The sequence below is a fragment of the Falco punctatus genome, assembly GCF_963210335.1.
Source record: "Falco punctatus genome assembly, contig: scaffold_49, whole genome shotgun sequence".
NCBI classification, from domain to species: domain Eukaryota; kingdom Metazoa; phylum Chordata; class Aves; order Falconiformes; family Falconidae; genus Falco; species Falco punctatus.
The window spans coordinates 695,420-716,686 of record NW_027660175.1 but is presented as its reverse complement, the minus strand read 5'-3'; the positions used below and the strand labels follow the sequence as shown (position 1 = coordinate 716,686).

At 46.3% G+C, this 21,267-nt stretch overlaps 1 long non-coding RNA gene across 1 annotated transcript in view; it reads right to left on the bottom strand.

Annotated features, from left to right (window-relative positions):
* LOC308057697 overlaps positions 1 to 20,344 on the bottom strand; it is a 46,099-nt gene extending 25,755 nt beyond the window's left edge. Inside the window, exon 1 of the long non-coding RNA XR_013925404.1 lies at positions 19,584 to 20,344. This is a non-coding gene — a long non-coding RNA (uncharacterized lncRNA). The remainder of the gene's footprint in view (positions 1 to 19,583) is intronic.
* Between the last annotated feature and the right edge of the window lie 923 nt (positions 20,345 to 21,267).

The window sequence follows — 21,267 nt, the reverse complement described above, 5'->3', positions numbered from 1 at the left end:
TGACAATTTTTTCCTCGTTCACTTTCTCCCAGGCCATTCATACTTTTACAAACCTACCTGTCTCCTATATCATTTCTAGGTTGAGGAATCCTGTTCAGTCTTTGTATAGAAGCTGCTCTGTACTTCGGAGAAGGGCAGAAAGAACAATTAAATTTCAAAGGCTTCAGCTTGGCTTTTTAAGATCAGAACTATACCCATTATTTCAAGACCCACGTGGCCATGGGTTTAGAAGTGAGACCATGATAGTTTTCGTGGAGTTTATTTTGCCGTAGTTAGTTGTCCCGTAGAGCATTAGGTCATGTTTCCATGAACCGGAGTTGTGCATGCTCAAAGCACTGTGCATGTCTCCCATTTCTTGGGTCCTGCTTCCTCTGCTTGCCAACGTATGCCGAGGATTCAGCGGAGGGGGAAGGCAAGGCTTATAAAGCACGCCTGCCTCTGTAACGCTTCTGAACCTTATTTTTGTACGCTGAGTTGTCTGTTATAGAAAGCAGGCTGTCCAGTCATTGGAGACATTGCTGTTTCTCGCAACATAACTCATGTCTGGCCACGAATCCCTCCCACTCCTCCTGGGCTCCCTTAAGAGCAGAGAAGTTGAGGTTATACAGGCACGAAGGCTGAACTCTCCATGTGTGGAGATGAAGGAATGGCTGCAGAGATCTGTTTGAAGGGTGATTCATTCCCCAACCTCCCTTCAAGAGAGGGGCTCTCTTTCTTCTGGCACGACTGTGATTCGCCGCATTGTGTCTGGCTTAGGGTTTAAGGAGTCCACCCAGAAGGCAGCCAGCTCTCCCCCGTGCTGTTGCGTGGCAGCCTTGGAAAGGCAGGTCCATCCCCTGGCTGCCTTGCTGTAACCCGTGCAGCGAGGGGAAGGCTCTGCCTCGGCAGGGGGATGCTCTCCAGGGATGGCCGGGTCGCTGCCCTTCTCAGCTGGGGCTGGCTCTGAGGCTTTAAACACGCTCCACAGAAGTGCCATTTCAATTGAGAATGTCTCGTGTTTGGGGTTTGCTTCTCACCTGGGAGACCCTCACCTGCAACAGGCAGAGTAGGCTCGGTGCTCAAGTTTGAGCTTAGTTGACTCCCGGGAGTTGCTTGGTTGGGAAGAATGAAGGTTTGGAAGCTCTGGCAGTGAGGGCGCTTTGGTGGGGGTCTCTTCTGGAGGGTGAAGGGCTGGCAGGTGCTCCAGCAAGACTCCAGGCGTTAATCGGCTGCTGTGCGCAGCCAGGGGCTCTCTCCTCTTCGGTCTGAGGTGGAAGGCAAAGGTGTGCTCGCTCGGGTTGTGGGACAGCTTGGGAATGCTCGGTGCAGGCTTGCACGCTCGGGCACAGGCACCAACAGGCTCCAGGCAGAAGAAATGGGCTTGCAGGGCTGGAATGGGCAGGTGGGTGTGGGCCGTGCCCCACCGGTCTCGTTCCGACCTATCTTCACAGACCCACAGCAAGTGAGGGCACTGCTGCTCCAACACGGTGAAGTTCTCATCTGCGTCCCATCCTGCCGTGGGCTGTCACTTTGCCTGTTTCTTTTTATCTCCCTCTTCTGCCTACGTGCCCCAGGCACCTTCACTTGTTGGCAACAAGGGATCAGGAGAGACACAACCCTGGTGGCGTGCTTGCAGGAGACTCTGGGCGAGCTGTGACCGAGGTGGGGTCTCCTCAGTCACCTGAACGACTCAGATGCAGAATTCCCTGTGACCCGCGTGGGATGGTGACCCAAAGGCCACCTGGGCACACTGAAAACATCTCCCTGTAGATAGTGTCGCCTTGGGGATAAATCTTTACAAGCCCACCCAGAAATAAGGTGCTTAAGGTGGTGCCCAGGACATCCTCATGCTGTACACATGCAGCTCTCGGGATGCAATAAATATATTGATCTGTGGAACTGCTCACACAGCTAAAAGCTGTGACACTTCTGTTCCCTGTGGCTTCCTCCGTTCCTTGTACTCCCATCAGCAAGGGCGATGAGCAATGTCTGCCTTTTGCTTTGTTCTAGGTGAAGATACGCACACAAGCCTTCATGGAGCCGCTGAAGATGTCAACATTAGGCTGGACAGAAACTCCTTGGCAGTTGGGAAGACCTACATCACGCTGTCAAATCACAGATGTGTGGTCATCCACAACCGGAGTAAAATCATAGCCCACTTCCAGTGGAAGGCTTTTCTTACTCAAGAGGAGGAGGATCAGGAGAAGCTGAGGTTCGTTGGAAAGATTCCTTTCAGTAAGACACACTGCCCAGGGGTGAAACTACCATACGGCCTGAGAGGGATGTTGGTGCTTTTTTGGATGGTGTAGGAGAAATAAAGCATCCACCGCATCCGGGTCTGTGTCCCTGGGCTTCAGGGTAATGGAGCTCGGTGCTTCCCATTCTGGTTCCATCCGTGTTCCAGCTGATGTTTTGGGGAGGAAAGGTTGATTGCAAAGACTGCATTTCCTCGGAGAGCAAATTCCCATCTGTGGGAGCCCTAAATCAGTGAGGCCTGGTCCCTGGGCTGGCAGGGGGTCTGTGAGGCTGAGGAAAGTGTCGGCACTCCTTACCTGGGACGGCGTTGAGCAGTAGCACCTAACAGCTGCAGGCAGCGTACCTGCTGTGATATTCACTGCAGTTTCTTCCCCTCCAGCTCTGGTTGGACAGCAACCTCCTTCAGCCTGCTTTTGCAGTAGTGCGCAGGGCAGGGTGCTTTGCTGGCCCCGAACGTTGAGGCCATCCGGCTGTAGGATGCTGAATTGCCTCGCGCTGTCCCGGCTTCCAGCACAACGAGGTATCCCTCACGGTGCTGAGAGGTGGGGCAGGCTCTCCAAAGGGTGTCTCTGAAGCTTTGAAATTCCGTTTGGGGCAGCAAGGAAATGCTTCTGGCCCAGGGGGAGGCACTGGAAACGACACTTCAAAGCTGGGGTGATTTAGGGAGTCCTTGTGTGACTTTTCAGAGTTGGACGGCTGTAGGTGTATAGGAGTTAGTCTGAACCCAGAGCTGATCAGGAAACTGCCTTCAACTGGAGCACTTTTTAAGGGCTTCTGAGCAAATAAAGTTCAATGTAATTAGGTCAGAAATGCCTTGAAGGCCAAACCTAGTTTCCCACTGTTCTCTGTTTTTAATTGCACAGTGCATGACTTCTCTGCAAGATCAGTGTGTTAATAGAAAAAGTCTGTAGTTACAGAAAAAGTTTGTAGTCCCTGCATGCACAGGCTATCTGCCCTGGCTGAAACCTGACAGGATAACAAACGGTGATTGCTTCAGGCAGCTTCCCTATGCAGATGTCCCCGGAACCCCTTTGGAAGAGTAACCCAGAGAGGGTGCTTCAGGGAAACCGCAGGCACTTCCAAAGCGTGGAACTAATGAGCAGGACATGCACGGGAGAGTCTGTGTTTAGTAGCCACCTTATAGCTTGAAGTGAGCGATTCTTATTTGCTTTCCAAATCCATTTTCCTCTTGCCTAACCCAATTGGAAGAGTGAGTTCCACCGCATTTTTTTGTGATGTACTGAATGTATTCTTTTTTAAAAGCAGGTGCCACCTTCTTGGCTTTGCTTCACGCTTTGTGCTGTCCCTTTTTTCTATGTACAAGAAACCCCACTGAAGACAGAGCGTTGATGGTTCTATTCAGCTGCAGGGGAACTGCCATGGCGGCTGTAAGAGAGGGGCAGGGCCGGGCGCAGGCCGGGGGGTTTATCCGTTCTGAGCCCCTCGACCCCAGCTGCGCATATCTGACAGCCCTGCCTCGCTCACAGCCGCTGTCCCAGAGGGAACAAAGCCCAGGAGAGAAAGTTCTCTGTCGGCTCAGGGGAAGCACCATGCAGGGGTGCAGCACCCTCGTGTTGCAGCCAAAGTGATAAACGGGCCCTGCTTAGCGCAGCTCTCCGTGCAAAAACCTCCGTGGCTGCAAGGATCTCAAGCCTCGACTCTGAGCGCTCGATGGAGCTCCCTCCCAGCCAGCCGAGATTCCCGACCGTCCTGACGTGGCGCTTTCCCTCCCAGCAGCGCCCATGCCCATTGAGTGCCTTTCGCTTGCGGCCGGCTGTAATGCCGGCATCAACCCTGCACTCCAGTTCTTGGCCTCTCTGAGTGTTGCTCACTAGGATAGCCCCGAGAGTGACACCCCCCCACCCCCACCCCCACCCCCTCACCCCCAACCCCCGTGCCGGCTGCCCCCATTGTGTCCATAGGGATAGCGGTTTGCCTGCGGGCATGGTGGGATGGTGTTTCTTCCAGGAACCACACGGGTGGCAGGGTGAGCCCTGGGGGGGCTTGCGCCGCCCGGGCTCACAGCTGGGGAGGCGGATTCCCCGCTCGCAGGGGCTGGGGGCCAGAGGGGAAGTGTTTTAGGGACGGACCGTGGGGGCCGGAGGGAGGGGTTTGAGGGACGGACGCCGAGGAAGGCCTCATCCCTGCAGCGATGGCTCAGGCCCAGGGCAGGGCTCTTCTCTGGATGCCACGGGGTCGATTGCAAAGGACCAGGCTGCCCCATGCAGGGAGCAGGTGCGTGCCGGGGCTGCCAGGGGCCCTGCCTGCCTGTTCCCAGCCCAGCCCCAGCTGGGGCCAGCCCTGCGCTGCAGCCCTGGGGCCGAGGCGCAAGGAGCCGGGCATTGCTGAGGGTGCTGCACCCTGACGGGCCCCGCCGCCAGCTGCCGGCTGCCCTGGGCTGCCCCTCGCTCTCCCCAGCTCTGCCTGCTGCCAGTGCCGGGGTACCACCACGGGGCTTGCCCTCTGCCCACAGCTGCCCTGACCCACATCTGCAGCTGTACGTGGTGCCCACATCGCACAGCTGGGGCGGGGGTGGCAGGTCTCTCTGGTGGCAGCCTGGGACTGGGGGCAAAGCCAAGCCCATCCCTCGCTTGTGATCTTTGTCCCCAGGGAGAGCCAGTGCAGACGTGTGCTGCGCTGGAGAGTGTCGCGCAGAGAGGTGACGGCCGACTGCAGAGCAGCACTGAGACCCGCGCGACAGCAACGGCAGCCGGTGGCTGCAGAGCAGCCCAGGGGAGCTGGTTCCCTCGACGGGCCCCAAAGCAGCCTTCCTCAGCCCCAGCTTTTGGTGACGTGTGGAGCAGCGCAGGGATGTCTCTCAGGATTACAAGGTTATGGTATGCCACTGGTTAAGCGAGTAAAGTGTTAAAGCATGTTATTGTTATGGACAGAATGTGGGTTTGCTGACCTGGGTTCCTGGGGTAATGGTAGTGTGATCTTGTGTTCTGTGTGTGTGGTTTTTTTTTTGTGGAGAGTGCCTTTTCTCAGCTTTTTGGCCTTTGCAGGGTTTGGATGGGGGCCATTGGTTTGTGTACGAAGTTTCTTCTGGTTGTTTTTCTGCTGTGCTGGTGGATGGTGGTGTTTTTTCTGTCTTGAAACCATCGTTACTGGTCTAATATATCTCCTGCAGGTCAGGCAGTGTCACTTCTGGTGTGGTCTGACTCATTTCTGGTGAGTTGGTAGGTAGGTATGGAGGACTTGTGGTCCCTCCATGGAGGATGACTGCTAGAGGACTAAGAGGCAGATCTGTGGAGGGGTGAGAGGACTGCTGGCCCATAAGCAGTGACTGTCAGAGGACTAAGTGTACTTGAATTTACGTGGGCTTCCAAATTCATGGTTGTTTCTCCTGCCTTGCGGAAGAGCCATGGGAAGTCACCAGCCACACGGAAGGACAAGGGGTTTCCCAAGGCTACGTGGCTTTTTGGGGTTTGCTTTTGAGTAAGAAAGTCTTGTCTCTACATGAGCGCAACTGTGAACGGTCAATTTTGCTGACTTTAGAGAGCAGGGAGCTGCACTTTTGTGCTGTGCCTCACATGGCTGTAAGGACAGAGTGAGAACCAGCAAGAGGATTCCTTCCTGTCACCTTCTCCAGGGGAACAGTGCTGCACTTTCACAAGGTGAGCTCTGGTTCTGCATGAGTGCACAAGTTTTTGGTCAATTTTCTCACCACAGGAAGCAGGGAGCAGAACTTTTGCTCTGTGCCTCATCACATGGCTTCCAGGTCAGGGTGAGAAACAGCCAGAGAATTCCTCCCTGTCACCTTCTCCAGGGGAGCACTGCTGCACTTTGTCAAGGTGAGTTTCTTTGGGCTGTACATGATTGCCAATGAAAAGAGGTCAATTTTCTCACCACACAAAGCAGGGAGAAGAACTTTTGCTCAGTGCCTGACAGGGCTACCAGGGCAGGGTGAGAAGCAGCAAGAGAATTCCTTCCTGGAACCTTCTCCAGGGGAGCCATGCTGCCCTTTCCCAAAATGTATTTTTTGGGCTCTGCATGAGTGCAAAAGGTTTTGGTCAATTTTTCACCACAGAAAGCAGGGAGCAGAACTTTTATGATGTGCGTCATATGTCTGCCAGGGCAGGTTGAGAAGCAGCAAGAGGATTCCTTTCTGGCACCTTCTCCAGGGGAATTTCCCAGTTCCCGAGAGACTGCTGGTGCCGGCTGCAAGGGTGCTGCCAGACAAAGGGTGGTCCTGTGTGATGCTGGGGTTGGAATTGGTGATGTCTCCTTTCCTTAGTCTCGTTAAGGCTTTGCAGTGACAATTTGGTGCTTCGCTCCTATTGCTCTTTTATCATATCGCTCACAGTAACTGCCACTGGTTCCTTTTATCATATTGCATGCTATTTTCTTTTATTGCAATATAAGAAACTGCATTTGATATATTCCATTATTTGATATAATTGGTAGATTTTATTATATTTGATGTGGAGTTCAGCTTTGCTGTGTATCCAGTCAGCCAGCAAAACATAATTCGGCGTAGTCGGCAGCGTACGAAGTAAAACTCTCTCTATTTAGGAAAAAAAAAAATGTTCCTTGACTTGCTGTTGTCAGGTGGGAACCATTGCCTTATGGTGTTTGGGCCAGAGTGGTCTGGTGGTGCTGGGCAGTTGGGCCATGCCAGGGACAGAGGGACGGGGGCAGGGGAGGGGGCGGGGGGAAGGGGTTTAGGGACGGACGGGTGGGAATGGATGAAGGTGTTTAGGGATGGAGCGGGGTGTGTGAGGGTGGGGCAAGGATGTGTGTTTGTGGGAGTGGGTGTATGGGGGGTGGGGGGTGGGGGGAGGTGGGGTGGGGGAGTGGGGGAGGTGGGGGTATGTGGGGGGGTGCGTATTGATACACGGGGGGGGAGGTGTTGAGGCTGTGTGTGTTATTTAGAGAACAGAGTGGGGAGTCTGGGGGAAGGGTTTTAGGGACGGATGGGCGAGGTTGATGAAGGCCTTTAGGGAAGGACGGGAGGGGAGGTGTTGGGGTTGGGGGAAGGACTTTAGGGACGGACCGAGGGTGGGGGAGGGACTTTAGGGCCGGACCAGGGTCTGGGGGAGAAGTTTTAGGGCCAGGGCAGGGAGGTGGAGGTGGGGGATGATTTCAGGAACAGCCTGGGGTGGAGGAGGGTGTCAAGGGAAGTCTTTCAGGGTTGTTTGGGGGGAAGGATTTTAGGGACGGATGTGGTGTCTGGCGGGACGTTTGATGCCACCGTATAGATTCCACCGTATATACATTTATGTCCAGGGATTCTGCTAAGGGGAAGCTGCTGGCTCGGCAAAGGGACAAGATGTCTGAGCTCCCCAGTTGCCACGCTCTGATTTGCTGTGTAGCTCTACGTTAAACACACCTGCGCACAAAGGTTAGGCCAAGCTGACTCTCTAAAGCTGTTAGAAGTGACGAATTAAGGGACCTCTCATCCAGGGAGTCAGCCTTGGGAAGGATGGGGAAGAAAGAATGGGTGGGGAAAAGATCTGCGTTCTCTTCGGTGATGCAGAAAGAGCCTCCGGGTGAGGACGTTATGGTCGCAGGAGGAGACAAGCTGATAGAGTGCTGCGATCCGCAGAATGTTGGTTGGAATTCGGACAAAGGTAATTGTTGTGGGGGGAGATCGTGACCTCTGACTCAGATAGCCCCCCGAGAGAGGGCAAGGCCCCGCCTGGGGAGCACGGGGAGCTAGTAAAAAACCTCAGCAGTGCTGTCTGAGGGTGTGTGCTCGTTTGCATTAAAGCAAGCAACTTGTAACCCATCCCGTGCCTGACTGAAAATGCATGTGTAATGCGCTATGAGTGTGCAAGTGCTCTGCTGTCCATAGTGCGTACCCTCGAGGAACTGGGTGAGCACGCTCAGAGGAAACATTCCCCCGTGCTCCCAGCACTGCCATAAAGAATGCCGGCCTTCTGAAACTTGCAAGCAAGTCTTAGAGGGTTTTTCTCCCTGACCGACTTTATGGTATCATTCCCACCATACTGGAGAGAGCAAATCTTTTTCTCTTTGGTGGTGAAAGCAGCTTGGGGAGCGTCACTGAAGTGCAGCACTTTTTTAACCTCAGGTCTAAAGTGCCACTGGTCCTACCGGGGAATACATCCTTCCTCAGGCTTTCACCAAATGGAAAGGATGCATCAAACCCACCCGACAAAGACGTCCTGTGTTTCTTTTATCTTTCCTGGAACGTGGGGACATGACCCTGCTGGGCCATCAGTGCCACCTGCCTGGGAGCCAAGATGGTGCCTTTACATTCCAGGCTAAGGACTTACCTTCTTTTTTTCCTTTTCAGCGACTTTAGAGCCATCCTTAGGGAGGCTGGTTAAGCTGGTTTACTGCACAGCTGGTCGCCAGTGGAGGGAAACGGTAAGCTCCGCTATTGCCTTTGGTGTTTACTTGTTACCTTGTCGCTCATTTGAGTGATCTTACCATGCCCCGGCAAGCAGAAGCTATCACTCCACTTTAGGCCTTGGTCTAAAAGCCATGCAAAGCAATATTGAAAGTCATTCTGAGATGTGGAACAGGTCCCAATATACATTTTATAAAAGTGCATCTTGGCTGCTCTTTATCTTTGTATGGGTGTTTTTCCCTTTTCTCCAGACTGTTGAAGCTCTGAAAGGCGCCAATGAGCTGCTCTCCCTCAGTTTGCTCCTTTGCCTTTGGGGAGTGCGTTTCATGTTTTCTTCATGGCTTTGCAGAGGAGAAAATCCATGAATACACAGCCTTGCTTGAATTGATCTTGCTGGAAAGTGGTTGAAAGCTTATTGCTGCCCCATCTTGCAAATGGCATACATTCTGGTTCTGATTTGATGGGCAGCGTGTCGGCTTGTCAGATAACTGTAGAACGATTCAATTGCTCAAAGCAGCAATGCTGATAGGGAGAGTTTATGTACTTCCTTGCACAAAGCAGTACCGGGCTTTTTTCCCTCTGCGTGTGTTTCTGTGCAGACATGTGCGTGAAACACAGGTGTCTCTCTGTGCCACAGGTGGGACTGATGACAGCTTTTCATTTCATTTCAACTAGAATTTAAACAAAGATTGTGCCTGCAAAAGAATTTGAGCAGCTGTCCTTGTTTCCCAGAGCAAGCATCCAAGCACTGGGGAGCAGTTTGCAGGATCAGAACCTGAGCCTGCTCTGGGTGGTAAATCCTCAGGAGAGGAAAGAGAAACCCCAATTTTTTCAATACAGATCTAGTTCCCTTAATATTTTGAGCAGCAGAGGGGGGTGAGATGGGGTGGTGTGGTGACAGGAGAGGGACAGGAGAGGGACAGAGGAATGAAGAGAACAGGGGTGGATCTGGGCAGGGAGTGGAGGAAGGAAACCCCTGCTGAAGAGTCAGCAAACCATGAAGTATTCCTATGTGCTAAATTTCATCACACTAGCCTGTTTTCCACAGCAAAGACTCCAAAGTTACCCAAAGAAACAAGGAACAGAGCAATTGGTACTAGTGATGGCAAACACGATGGAGTTCTTGGCAGCATGAGGAAATAGATAACTACTGTAGGAAGTTCAATGACCTAAACTGATGGAAATAAATCTCTGAAACATTTAGGGCAGCTATTGCATAATTTTTATGTCTGTCTGACTATATATCGATCGATCGATCGATCGATCTTGCAGAAGACCCAGTTGCAAGACCCTACAGTAATATACCTCTGTTCCTGGTAATAATACTTAGCCCTAAGACTCGACCTTAAGACTCAATATTAAAACTCAACCTTAAGACCTAACCCTGAGACCTAAATTTAAGACTTAAGCTAAGACTTAACCCTAAGACATAATCCTAATACCTAACCCTAACACCTAACCTAAAGACCTAACCCTAGAGACTGAACTCTAAGACTTAACCCTAAGACTTAACCTTAACACTAAACCTTAACACTTAAACCTAAGACTTAACCCTAAGACCGAACCTAAAGACTTAACCTGAAGACATAACCTTAATACATAGCCTTAAGAATTAACCATAAGACTGAACCCTAAAGACTCAACCTTAAGACGTAACCCTAAGACTTAACCCTATAGACTTAACCCTATAGACTTAACCCTAAGAACTAACCCTAAGACTTAGCCCTCAGACTTAACCTTAAGCCTTAAATCTAAGACTTAACCCTAAGACTTTATCCTGACTCAGTTCTAAGACTTAACCATAAGAATTAACCTTAAGAATTAACCTAAAACTTAACCATTAGGCCTATCCCTAAGACTTAAACCTAAGAACTAACCCTAAGACCTCACCATAAGAATTAACTCTAAGATTTATCCTTAAGACTTAATGCTAGGACTTAACCTTAAGATTTAATCTTAAAACAGCCAGAAGACATAATCCTAATACCTAACCATAAGGCCTAACTCTAAGACTTAAGCCTAAGACTTAACTCTAAGACTGAACTCTATAAACTTATCCCAAAGACTTAACCCTAAGACTAAATCTTAAGACTTAACCCTAACACCTAAACTTAAGACTTAAGCTAAGACTTAACCCTAAGACTTAATCCTAATACCTAACCCTAAGAGCTAACCTAAAGACCTAACCCTAGAGACTGAACTCTAAGTCTTAACCCTAAGACTCAACCTTAAGACTTAACCCTTTGAATCTATCCCTAAGACCTAACCCTAATACCTAGCCTAATGACTTAACCGTAAGACTGAACCCTACGACTTAACCTAAAGACTTAACCATAAAACTTAACCTTAAGACTTAACCCTAAGACTAAATTGTAAGACTTAGCCCTAAAACTTAACCCTACATATAACCTTAAGACTTAACCCTAAAACTTGACCCTAAGACTCAACATTAAGACTTAACACTAAGACCTAACCCTAAGACCTAAAATAATGACCTAACCAGAAGACTGAACCCTAAGACTTAACATTGAGACTTAACCATAAGACTTAACGCTAAGACTTAACCCTAAGACCTAAACGTAAGACTTAGCCTTGAATCTTAATCCTACGACTTAAGCCTAAGACTTAAACTTAAGACTTATACTTAATACTTAAACCTAAGACTCAATCCGTAAGATTTAACCCTGAGGCTTAAGCTTAAACTTAACCCTGAGACTTAATTCTAAAACATATCCCCAAGACAACTCTAAGACTTAAACCTAAGACTCAATCCATAAGATTAAACTTAAAAATTAACCTTAAGACTTAAACTTAAGAATTAAACATAAATCTTAACGCTGACACTTAACCCTAAGACGTATCCCAAAGACTTAAACTTAAGACTTAACCCTAAGACTCAAAGCCTAGGACTTAAGATTTATAAAGACTGAACACAAAGACTTAACCCTAAAACTTAAATTTATGAGTTAACCTTAAGACTTAACACTAAGACTTAACCTTAAGACATAACCAGAACACTTAAATTTAAGACTTAACCTTAACACTTAACCGTACGACTTAACCTTAAGATTTAACCCTAAGACTTAAATTTAAGACTTATCCTTAAGACTTAACCCTAAGACTTAAATTTAGGTCTTAACCTTAACAGTTAACCCTAAGACATAACCCTGAGACTTAAACCTAATACTTAATCTTAGAGACTTAACCCTTAGACTTAACCTTAAGACTTAACACTAACACTTATAATTAAGACTTGAGCTTAAGACTTAACCTTGTGACTCAACCTTAAAAACTGAACCTGAGACTTAACCCTAAGACTTAACATTAAGACATAACCTTAAGACTTAACCGTAAGACTTAACTCTTAAGATTAACCTTAATTCTTACCCTTAAAACTTAACCCTAAGACTGAACTCTAAGCCTTAAGCCTTACACTTAAACTTAAGACTTTATCTTAAGTCTTTACTCTAAGGCTTAACCCTAAGACTTCATCCTATCTTAACTTAAGACTTACCCCTGAGACTTAAACTTAAGACTTAACCCTGAGACTTAAAGATTTTAACACTAAGAATTGACCCTAGGTCTTAAATTTAAGACATAACATTAAGACTTAACCCTAAGACTTAACCTTAAAACTTAACCCTGAGACCTAACCCTAAGACTTAACATTAAGACTTAACCTTAAGACTTAACCAAAAGATTTAACCTTAAAAATCAACCCTAAGACTCAACCTTAAGACTCAACATTAAGACTTAAGCCTAGGACTTAACACTAACACTTAACCCTGAGACTTAGCCTTAAGAAGTAACCCTAGGACTTAACCCTGAAACTTAACCTTAAAACTTTAACACTAAAATTTAAGACTTAACCTTAAGACTTAACCCTGAGATTTAACCTTGTACGACTTAACCCTAGGACTTAAATTTTAGACTTCACCCTAAGACTTAACCCTAAAAGTTAACCTTAAGACTTAACCCAAAGACACAACACTGATACTTAATGTTAAGACTTCACCTTAAAACTTACCCCTAAGACTTAACCCTGAGACTTAATCTTAAAGATTTTAACCCTAAGAATTAACCCTAGGTCTTAAATTTAAGACTTAACCCTAAGACTTAAACATAAGACTTAACCCTAAGACATAACGCTGAGACTTAACCCTAAGACTGAACCCTAAGACTTAACCTTAAGACTTAACCCTAAATCTTAACCCTGAGATTAACCTTGAGACTTATCCCCAAGACTTAAAATTAAGACTTAAACTTATGACTTAAAATTATGACTTAACCATAAGACCTAACCCTGAGATTAAATCTTAAGACTTTAACCCTAAGACTTAATAGTAATACTTAACCTTAAGACAAAACCCTAAGACTTAACCCTAAGACATAAACCTAAGACGTAAACTTAAAGATGTAACTATAAGTCTTATCCTTAAGACTTAACCCTAAGACATAACTCTAAGACTTAATCTTAAGTCTTAACCCTAAAACTTAACCCTAAGACTTAACCCTAAGATTTAACCATAAGACTTCACCTTAAGACTTAACCTTAAGATTTAACCTTAAGACTTAACCCTAAGACATAACCCTGAGACTTAACATTGAAACTTAGCCTTGAAACTTAACCCTGAGACTTAACCCTAAGAATTATCCCCTGTTGCGACGGAGGGAAGACACAGTCACTCAATATGAGTGATCAGCAGACTTCATTTATTGTCCCTTACAGTCACCTTTTATGCCTTCTTATAATTAGCTCATACATATTACAAAAGTTAAGCTCATTATTGGTTAGTTGCCTAAATACCAAGCCCGCCCCTAGTTTCTCTTCTGTAGTTACCTGTTCCCACCTGCAACATTCTTTTCCCACTGCAGTCTTCCTGTTATTGTGTAACTTTTGCTTTACTTCAGATAAGCTGAGAGCGATGTGCATTTTTGTCCAGCCAGCTGGACTATGTCTATGAGACCTTTTTCAGCTAGCCAGTTATCCACAATTCCCCCGTTTTTATTTTGGGCGACATAGGCTTGGTTGACCATTTTCAATAACAGTGTTTTAACACAGGAAAATACACAGCCAACTTATAAAATCTCAGTTCAGAAGGATAATTCCAGAAATACTTGAAAAATAAAGTTAGCTTGAAGCTTTAATTTAGATGCTCTTTCTGTTCCAGTGATATAAAAAGTTTTAAAACTTCAAAGGTAATTTTAAAGTTCTGAACATGGACTAATGCAAGCTCAAAACCCAAAAAGAAACCAAACTGATGTTTGACTAGGAATATTTGCAAATATTTTAGTGGAAAATCCCTGACCATTAACAATTTTCTGTCCAAATAACAACTGCCCTTATGCAACCAACCAGTCCATACATTTTCTGAAGAATACCTCATTGATATCAAAGAATTAACAAAGGGAAAAAATTAGTTCTAAGCTATATACATTCATAAGTGGATTTTTCAACAGTTACATACAGATTTACACACTAAGCCATAATGGCTTGTAGGTGATACACACAAGAAGAGTACCTTGCTTATCTGTCTGAATGTCTATGCTAAATTTGACAACTATGCCACAAGCCAAGCCTACATGGGTGCTGTGTGTTATGCACGTTCCTTAACAAACAGAAGTATAATAGACAAATTCCCAAGATCTAGTCCCCAACCTAATTATATTATTTTGTAGCCAATTAAGGAAAATAACACAAATGTGCATATCTACGTGTGCACACACCTTTTAGTTCAGAACCAATCTGTGATAAAAGGCCTTAGCCTTATGGCATCATCAAATCTTAACGAGTACAGTAATTAAAAATGCAGTCTTACTGTAAGTGCGATTTATGCTGACATTCCCTCAAATGCTACACGTGAGTATTTCTCACTCAACTGCCTCAAGTTAAAATAGTAGTATTTGTTAATATGTATTAAAAAATCATTAATTCTCTACAATAGCAGTTGACTTCCACAACACTATGTAAGCAAAAGAGGCTTAAGATGGGTTTTCTGAATACTAACAACTTATTTTAGACTGTCTAAACTCAGGTCTTGAAAGATTTCACTCTGCCAGACATAGAAACACTGTTGCACTCCAGTTGTGATATCCCTTTTCCCATGCACATCCCTTGTCACATGCACATCTCGCTCAAGCAACATTATTGTTAAAGTTTCTCTTTGCTACATAAAAGCATATTGCACTTGTAGATATAAAAGCCAGCACCCTTACTTAGCTTATTACCTTATTACCTCATAACTCTTAGTATACCTTGTATCTCTGATTTCATCACTTCAAAAATTCACCAGTAGCAGATAAAACCACAGCATCAGACTAAACTACACCTTAACTGCTGATTCAAATAAAGGCATTCTCTTCAGATATGCCTAATGTTTACAAAAAATTTTGGCTGGTTTTGATCAAAAAACTATTATTACAATAATGATCAAAAATAATAATCCCGTTTGCAAAATGCCTTTAAGCCAGCCTCCTAGTCCCAACCAATTTCCACATTCAGAATACAGCATAAATACAGAATACAGAATAAATTATCTCCATCAAGGCAAAAAGGCTTCATTTTAAACACAGAGATGTTTGCTAGTTCAAGGCAGAAACCCATTTCTTGTAGAGGACATCTGAAGCACTTTTTTTTTTTTTTTTTTTTTGGGGGGCTTGTAATCAATTCCGTATTTTTCCTTGAGAAGCTTAAGCTGTTCCTCTTGTTTCAGGAGTGTTTTCAACTCTGATTTGTCGAATAGGTCCGTATTTCCCAAATATATCATACATTTCCTCCGCTGTGATTTTATACGGCAGGTTCCGAATATAGAGGATCCGATTGACCTCTGGGGGCAGCCAGATGTTAGCTCGCTTGGCCGCTTGCATCGCCATGGCGACGATCGGAGGGGGGGGGGGGGGGGGCGGGGGGGGTGCCGCCTTGGAGAGAAACCGTGGCCGGGAAGGGGCCTGCCGGGCTGCGCGCCGCCGCTCGCCGCTGCCGCGGGGGTCCCGGATGCTATCCCATACGCTAATAACCCGGGTAATTCCTTGTTACAATCTATGTCCTGCACGCTCCGCTTCTCTAAAAAGCATATGAGCGAATCGTACGTCGCTTGTCTCTCCACACCTTCGTTAGCGCTGCTGCAGCCTTTGCGAGACTTCGGCGACGCGTGGCCGGCGGGACCCTCTGTAGCTGCTCCCGGGCGCGGGGACTGTGCCCTGCCGCCTCCTGCGCTGCTTTCAGGACCGGTACCCGAATCTCTGTCGAACCGTGGCTCGCAGGTTCAGACCTCTCTAGGGTCCCTGTTCGGGCGCCATTTGTTGCGACGGAGGGAAGACACAGTCACTCAATATGAGTGATCAGCAGACTTCATTTATTGTCCCTTACAGTCACCTTTTATGCCTTCTTATAATTAGCTCATACATATTACCAAGCCCGCCCCTAGTTTCTCTTCTGTAGTTATCTGTTCCCACCTGCAACATTCTTTTCCCACTGCAGTCTTCCTGTTATTGTGTAACTTTTGCTTTACTTCAGATAAGCTGAGAGCGATGTGCATTTTTGTCCAGCCAGCTGGACTATGTCTATGTGAACTTTTTCAGCTAGCCAGTTATCCACAATCCCCAAGACTTAAACTACGGACTTAACCTTTAAGACCTAACCCTGACTCAACCTAAAGATTCAACCTTAAGTCTTAACCCTGAGATTAACCTTGAGACTTAAACCTGAGATTAAACCGTAAGACTTTAACACTAAGTCTTAAACTTAAGACTTTAACTTAAGACTTAACCCTGAGATTTAATCTTAAAACTTTAACCCAAAGACTTAACCCTAGGACTTAACCCTAAAACTTAACCCTAAGACTTCACTGTAGGACAAGGCCTCAAGGACAGGAGTCCAAGTACTGATAGCCTGATGAACAGAGACTTGTTAGAACTTGCAGGGCACAAGCCCTGGGAACCAAGGAACAAGCTAACTGCAGACCCCTGAGCCGTTACAGCTGAGGAGGCAGCCAGGCGGACAGAGAAACAAGTAGCCAGATAAGGGAACGGATGGCGCCGATATGTAACTTTGTTAATCAAGAAAGCCGCCTAGAAAGAAACTCCTTAACTTTGGAATAGAAATTATTGCTATGTCAAGATAAACTAATAAGTTCCTATTGTTCTAACGGTGTGCCTTAAATATCAACCAATCAGTGTTTTTTACGCTTAAGATTTAACCAATCAGTGTGTAATATGTAGAAGGTAGAAACATATGTAATTGTAAGAAAATCACTAATAAACCGACAACTTGCTTGCATCAAGCTGTGTCCCGTCTCTTCATTCGCTGCAAATTGGTGACCCCTACGTGATTTGGTGAAGGATCTGATGTGGAGGGACTCTCGAATCGCCTGACTGAGCAACATGCAGCAAATCCCACAGAACTTTGAATGATCTGCTGAAAGGAAGCAGGAGCCGGCCTGAAATCCCTCCGGAGTTGAGAGGTGAGCTGTGGGAAATCCGTAATGGGGAATCAGGTTTCGTCCCCAGAAAGAGACGTTTATGAGCTTATGAAAGGTCTCCCTAACAAACATGAGAAAAGTATTTCTGAGCATGACCTTAAAGCAATGCTTAAGTGGGTGCAAGTAAATATGCCTGCAGTGACCGCAACTACAATTTTCACGCGGGAACTTTGGGACGACACAGGGGTGAAATTGTGGGATTCTGCGACAAAAGGCAATACCGAGTCCCACCGTCTGCTCTCTTCGTGGAGAGTTATTTTTGAGACTCTGAAAGCACAAAAAGAAAAGGCAGAGGAAGGAGAGGAGGAGGAGGAGTCGCAAGCTCCTATAGCCCTGTCCTTATCAGCCTCTAAATCACAGTGCTCTAAACCCCTGGGTGTCAATGCAGTGGAGTATCTGCCAGAAGAAGATCCCTTTGACCCAGGACTGGTAGAGCCTGAACAAGAACCTGATTTATACCCTCCTGATCTACGTGATGTGTGGGCAAAAATAAAGAAAGAAGCCTTAGAGGAGGGGGATCTAGAAATGGCTAAAACTATAGTTGCTCCGGTCTTGTATTCTCAGGGTCGGGCAGGGGGAGCACGATGGGAGGCGCTTTCTTTTTCGGTTGTTAAAGAACTGCGCCGCACGGTTATGGAACGTGGTATTTCTTCTCCCTGTTTTATAAGTCTGTTATCTTCTGTGTTTGATACTTATGTCATGACTCCTCATGATTTGAAATCTTTAGCACGATTGCTGCTAACCCCGACTCAGTACACGTTATGGGAGTCGCACTGGAGAGGGGGACTGCAAGCACTCCTGCTCACGTACGTTAACCATAATGATGCTGCATCAGCTGCACTGGCAATAGAGCATCTTACGGGCACCGGTGCACGTGCTGACCCGGTAGCGCAGGCTCAACACTGCCCCCGTGCGGCTCTCGAGGCAATTAGAGAAGAGGCGAAAAAGGCTTTTTTCCAGGTCCCTGACGTACAAAAGCCACAAAAAGCTTTTACTAACATCACTCAGGAGTCTCGAGAACCTTATATGCAGTTTATTGGTAGACTAAAACAGGCTTTGGAACGTCAAGTAGATAATGCGGAAGCTCGGGATATATTGATAACAAAACTAGCTGTTGAAAATGCTAATGTTGATTGTAAAAGGCTACTGAAGTCTCTTCCCAACCCGAACCCCACTCTGGTGGAAATGGTGGAAGCATGTAACCGAATCGGTACGGTTGACCACAAGTTTGAAGCTATGGCTGCTGCTTTTGCAGCAATGTGTGGTGTGGGAAATTGCTATGGTTGTGGTAAGCCTGGTCATCTAAAGAGAAATTGTCTTGTGAGGGCTGCGGGGAATAAACAACAACCTCCTGGTCCTGGATTTTGTCCGAAATGTCAGAAAGGGCGTGATTATGCTAATCGATGTTGACCTAAGTATGACTTCCAGGGACAACCGATACAGGGAAACTGACCACGGAGCGCGGGGCAGCGACGCACGCAGACACAAGTGCCACAGCTGACATTTCAACAAGCTCGGAGAGAAGCACCGACACCTCAAGTCTCTGTCCAGCAACCTCAGGCAGCGCTGGACTGGACCTGGCAACCTCACACACAGTAACACTGCTCGATTCCTTGGTTCATTTATTATCAACAAATGTCAAAGGACCATTACCCCCCGATACACAAGCTCTGTTAATCGGTAGATCTTCCACAACATTGTCTGGTCTCTTTGTTTTACCAGGTGTTATTGACTCTGACAGTGTGGACGAAATCAAAATCATGGCACGGACTCCATTTCCACCTTGTACGATACCTCAGGGTAGTCAAATAGTGCAATTGATTCTGATTCCAGCAAGGGTAAACTCTCTTATCACTGATCATCCTCTGCAGAGGAGAGGAGGTTTTGCATCTACAGGGTTACCTCACATTTTGTGGGTACAATCCATTTCTCCACAGCGGCCTATGTATCAGTGTACCCTTATTTACAATGACCAACAAATAGCACTGAATGGGATCATTGACACTGGAGCTGATGTCACAGTAATTTCTCAAGCCAAATGGCCTCCGCAATGGCCACTGACTAATGTCTCTCAGACACTGGCTGGGATAGGGGGGACTGGTAACAGTCGTCAGAGTTTGGAACTAATTCGAATTCAAAGACCAGAGGGACGTGTGGCTTCTGTTAAACCTTTTGTGCTGCCTGTCCCTATGGTTTTGTGGGGATGTGATGTATTGTCACAATCGGGAATGTCCATCCGTACACATTTTTAGATGGGGCCACTGAAGTGCGCAATACCCTAAAAATAACCTGGAAAACTGATGTTCCTATTTGGGTGGATCAATGGCCCCTTCCTTTGGAAAAACTTCGCGCACTTCAAAACTTAGTCTCAGAACAACTGTCCCAAGGACACATTGTACCTTCTACTAGCCCATGGAATTCACCTGTTTTTGTTATTGAAAAACAAACTGGCAAGTGGCGCTTGCTCCATGATCTTAGAAAAATTAATGATGCTATGGAAGATATGGGAGCCCTCCAACCCGGGCTCCCATCCCCGACTATGATCCCCTGACATTGGCATCTAACTGTCATAGATCTTAAAGATTGTTTTTTCAGTATCCCGTTACATCCAGATGATGCCCCGAAATTTACCTTGTCAATTCCAAGCATCACCATGCAAGCTCCGTTGCAGGGATATCAGTGGGTTGGACTGCCACAAGGTATGAAAAATAGCCCTACAATGTGTCAATGGTACGTTGCAAAAATACTCAGTCCTGTCCGAAATGCTATGCCTACTGTGTTATTGTATCATTATATGGATGACCTTTTAGTGGCAGCACAACATCACAAAGTCATGGAGAAAGCTGTAGCCCTTGTCACAGATGCCGTGAATTCGGCAGGTCTCTCTATAGCACCAGAAAAGGTCCAGAAGTTTCCCCCTTGGAAATATCTGGGCTGGCGAATAAGAGCACACACTATTGTTCCTCAACCATTGCAGATCAATACCAATGTAAGAAACCAGCATGATGCACAAAAATTACTGGTAACAATAAATTGGGTTTGACCACTATTGGGAATTTCTAATACAGACTTGGGTCCTCTGTTTGACCTACTAAAAGGGGACACTAATCTTTGTTCGCCACGTAGTCTTAACTCTGAAGCAGATACATCTTTACAAAAGGTTGCCTCAGCTATCGCTTCTCGACAGGCCCACCGATGGGCTCCTGAACTACCTTTTTACTTGATTATTTTAAACCCTGCTCGACAGCCTCATGCCCTGATATTTCAATGGGACCTTCAGAACTCAGACCCCCTGTCGATTATTGAATGGATCTTTTTACCTAACCAGTCTACAAAAACTATTTTGACACAACACGAAGTGTTTGCCTCTCTGATTGTTCAAGCTAGATCACGCCTGTTAACCTTATCAGGGAAGGATTTTGTCTCTATTTGTCTGCCAATAACAACAGTATACTTACAATGGCTTTATCAGCAATCAGACACCTTTGTTATGGCACTTGCCGACTATACAGGTCAAATAACTTCTCATCCACCTTCACACAAACTGTTTAACATTGACTTTCGTCTGATGTTAAAACCCAAAAGAAGCAAACAACCCTTACAGGCACTTACTGTCTTTACAGATGGATCAGGCAAATCACATCAATCTGTTCTCCTATGGTGGGATGATCAACAGAGACAATGGGACTCGGACATAGAGACAGTCTCCGGTTCACCTCAAATAGTAGAACTGAATGCAGTTGTTCGTGTTTTCCGAAAATGGAACGCACCACTCAACCTTGTTACTGATTCCACTTATGTTGCAGTTGTTGTTAAACGAGCCGAAGCTTCTGTGCTGCGGAATGTTTCACATTCACAACTTTTTACCCTGTTACAGGAACTTATTTTCCTTTTGGACTCTCGATCTGCACCTTATTTTGTTATGCATATTAGGTCTCACACCTCACTACCTGGTTTTCTTGCAGAAGGTAACCGACGAGCTGATCTATTGACGTTACCAGTTCAAGTATTGCCAGACCACATTGCACAAGCTAAACTAAGTCACTCTTTTTTCCATCAAAATGCTGGAGCTCTTAAACGACAGCTTGACCTTCCTTCTCAACAAGCGCCAAATATTATTGCTGTCTGTCCTGATTGTCAAAAACATTCTTTCCCATCAATTGCTGCAGGAGTTAACCCTAGAGGATGACAAAGCCTACAATTATGGCAAACAGATGTCACACATTATTCTGAATT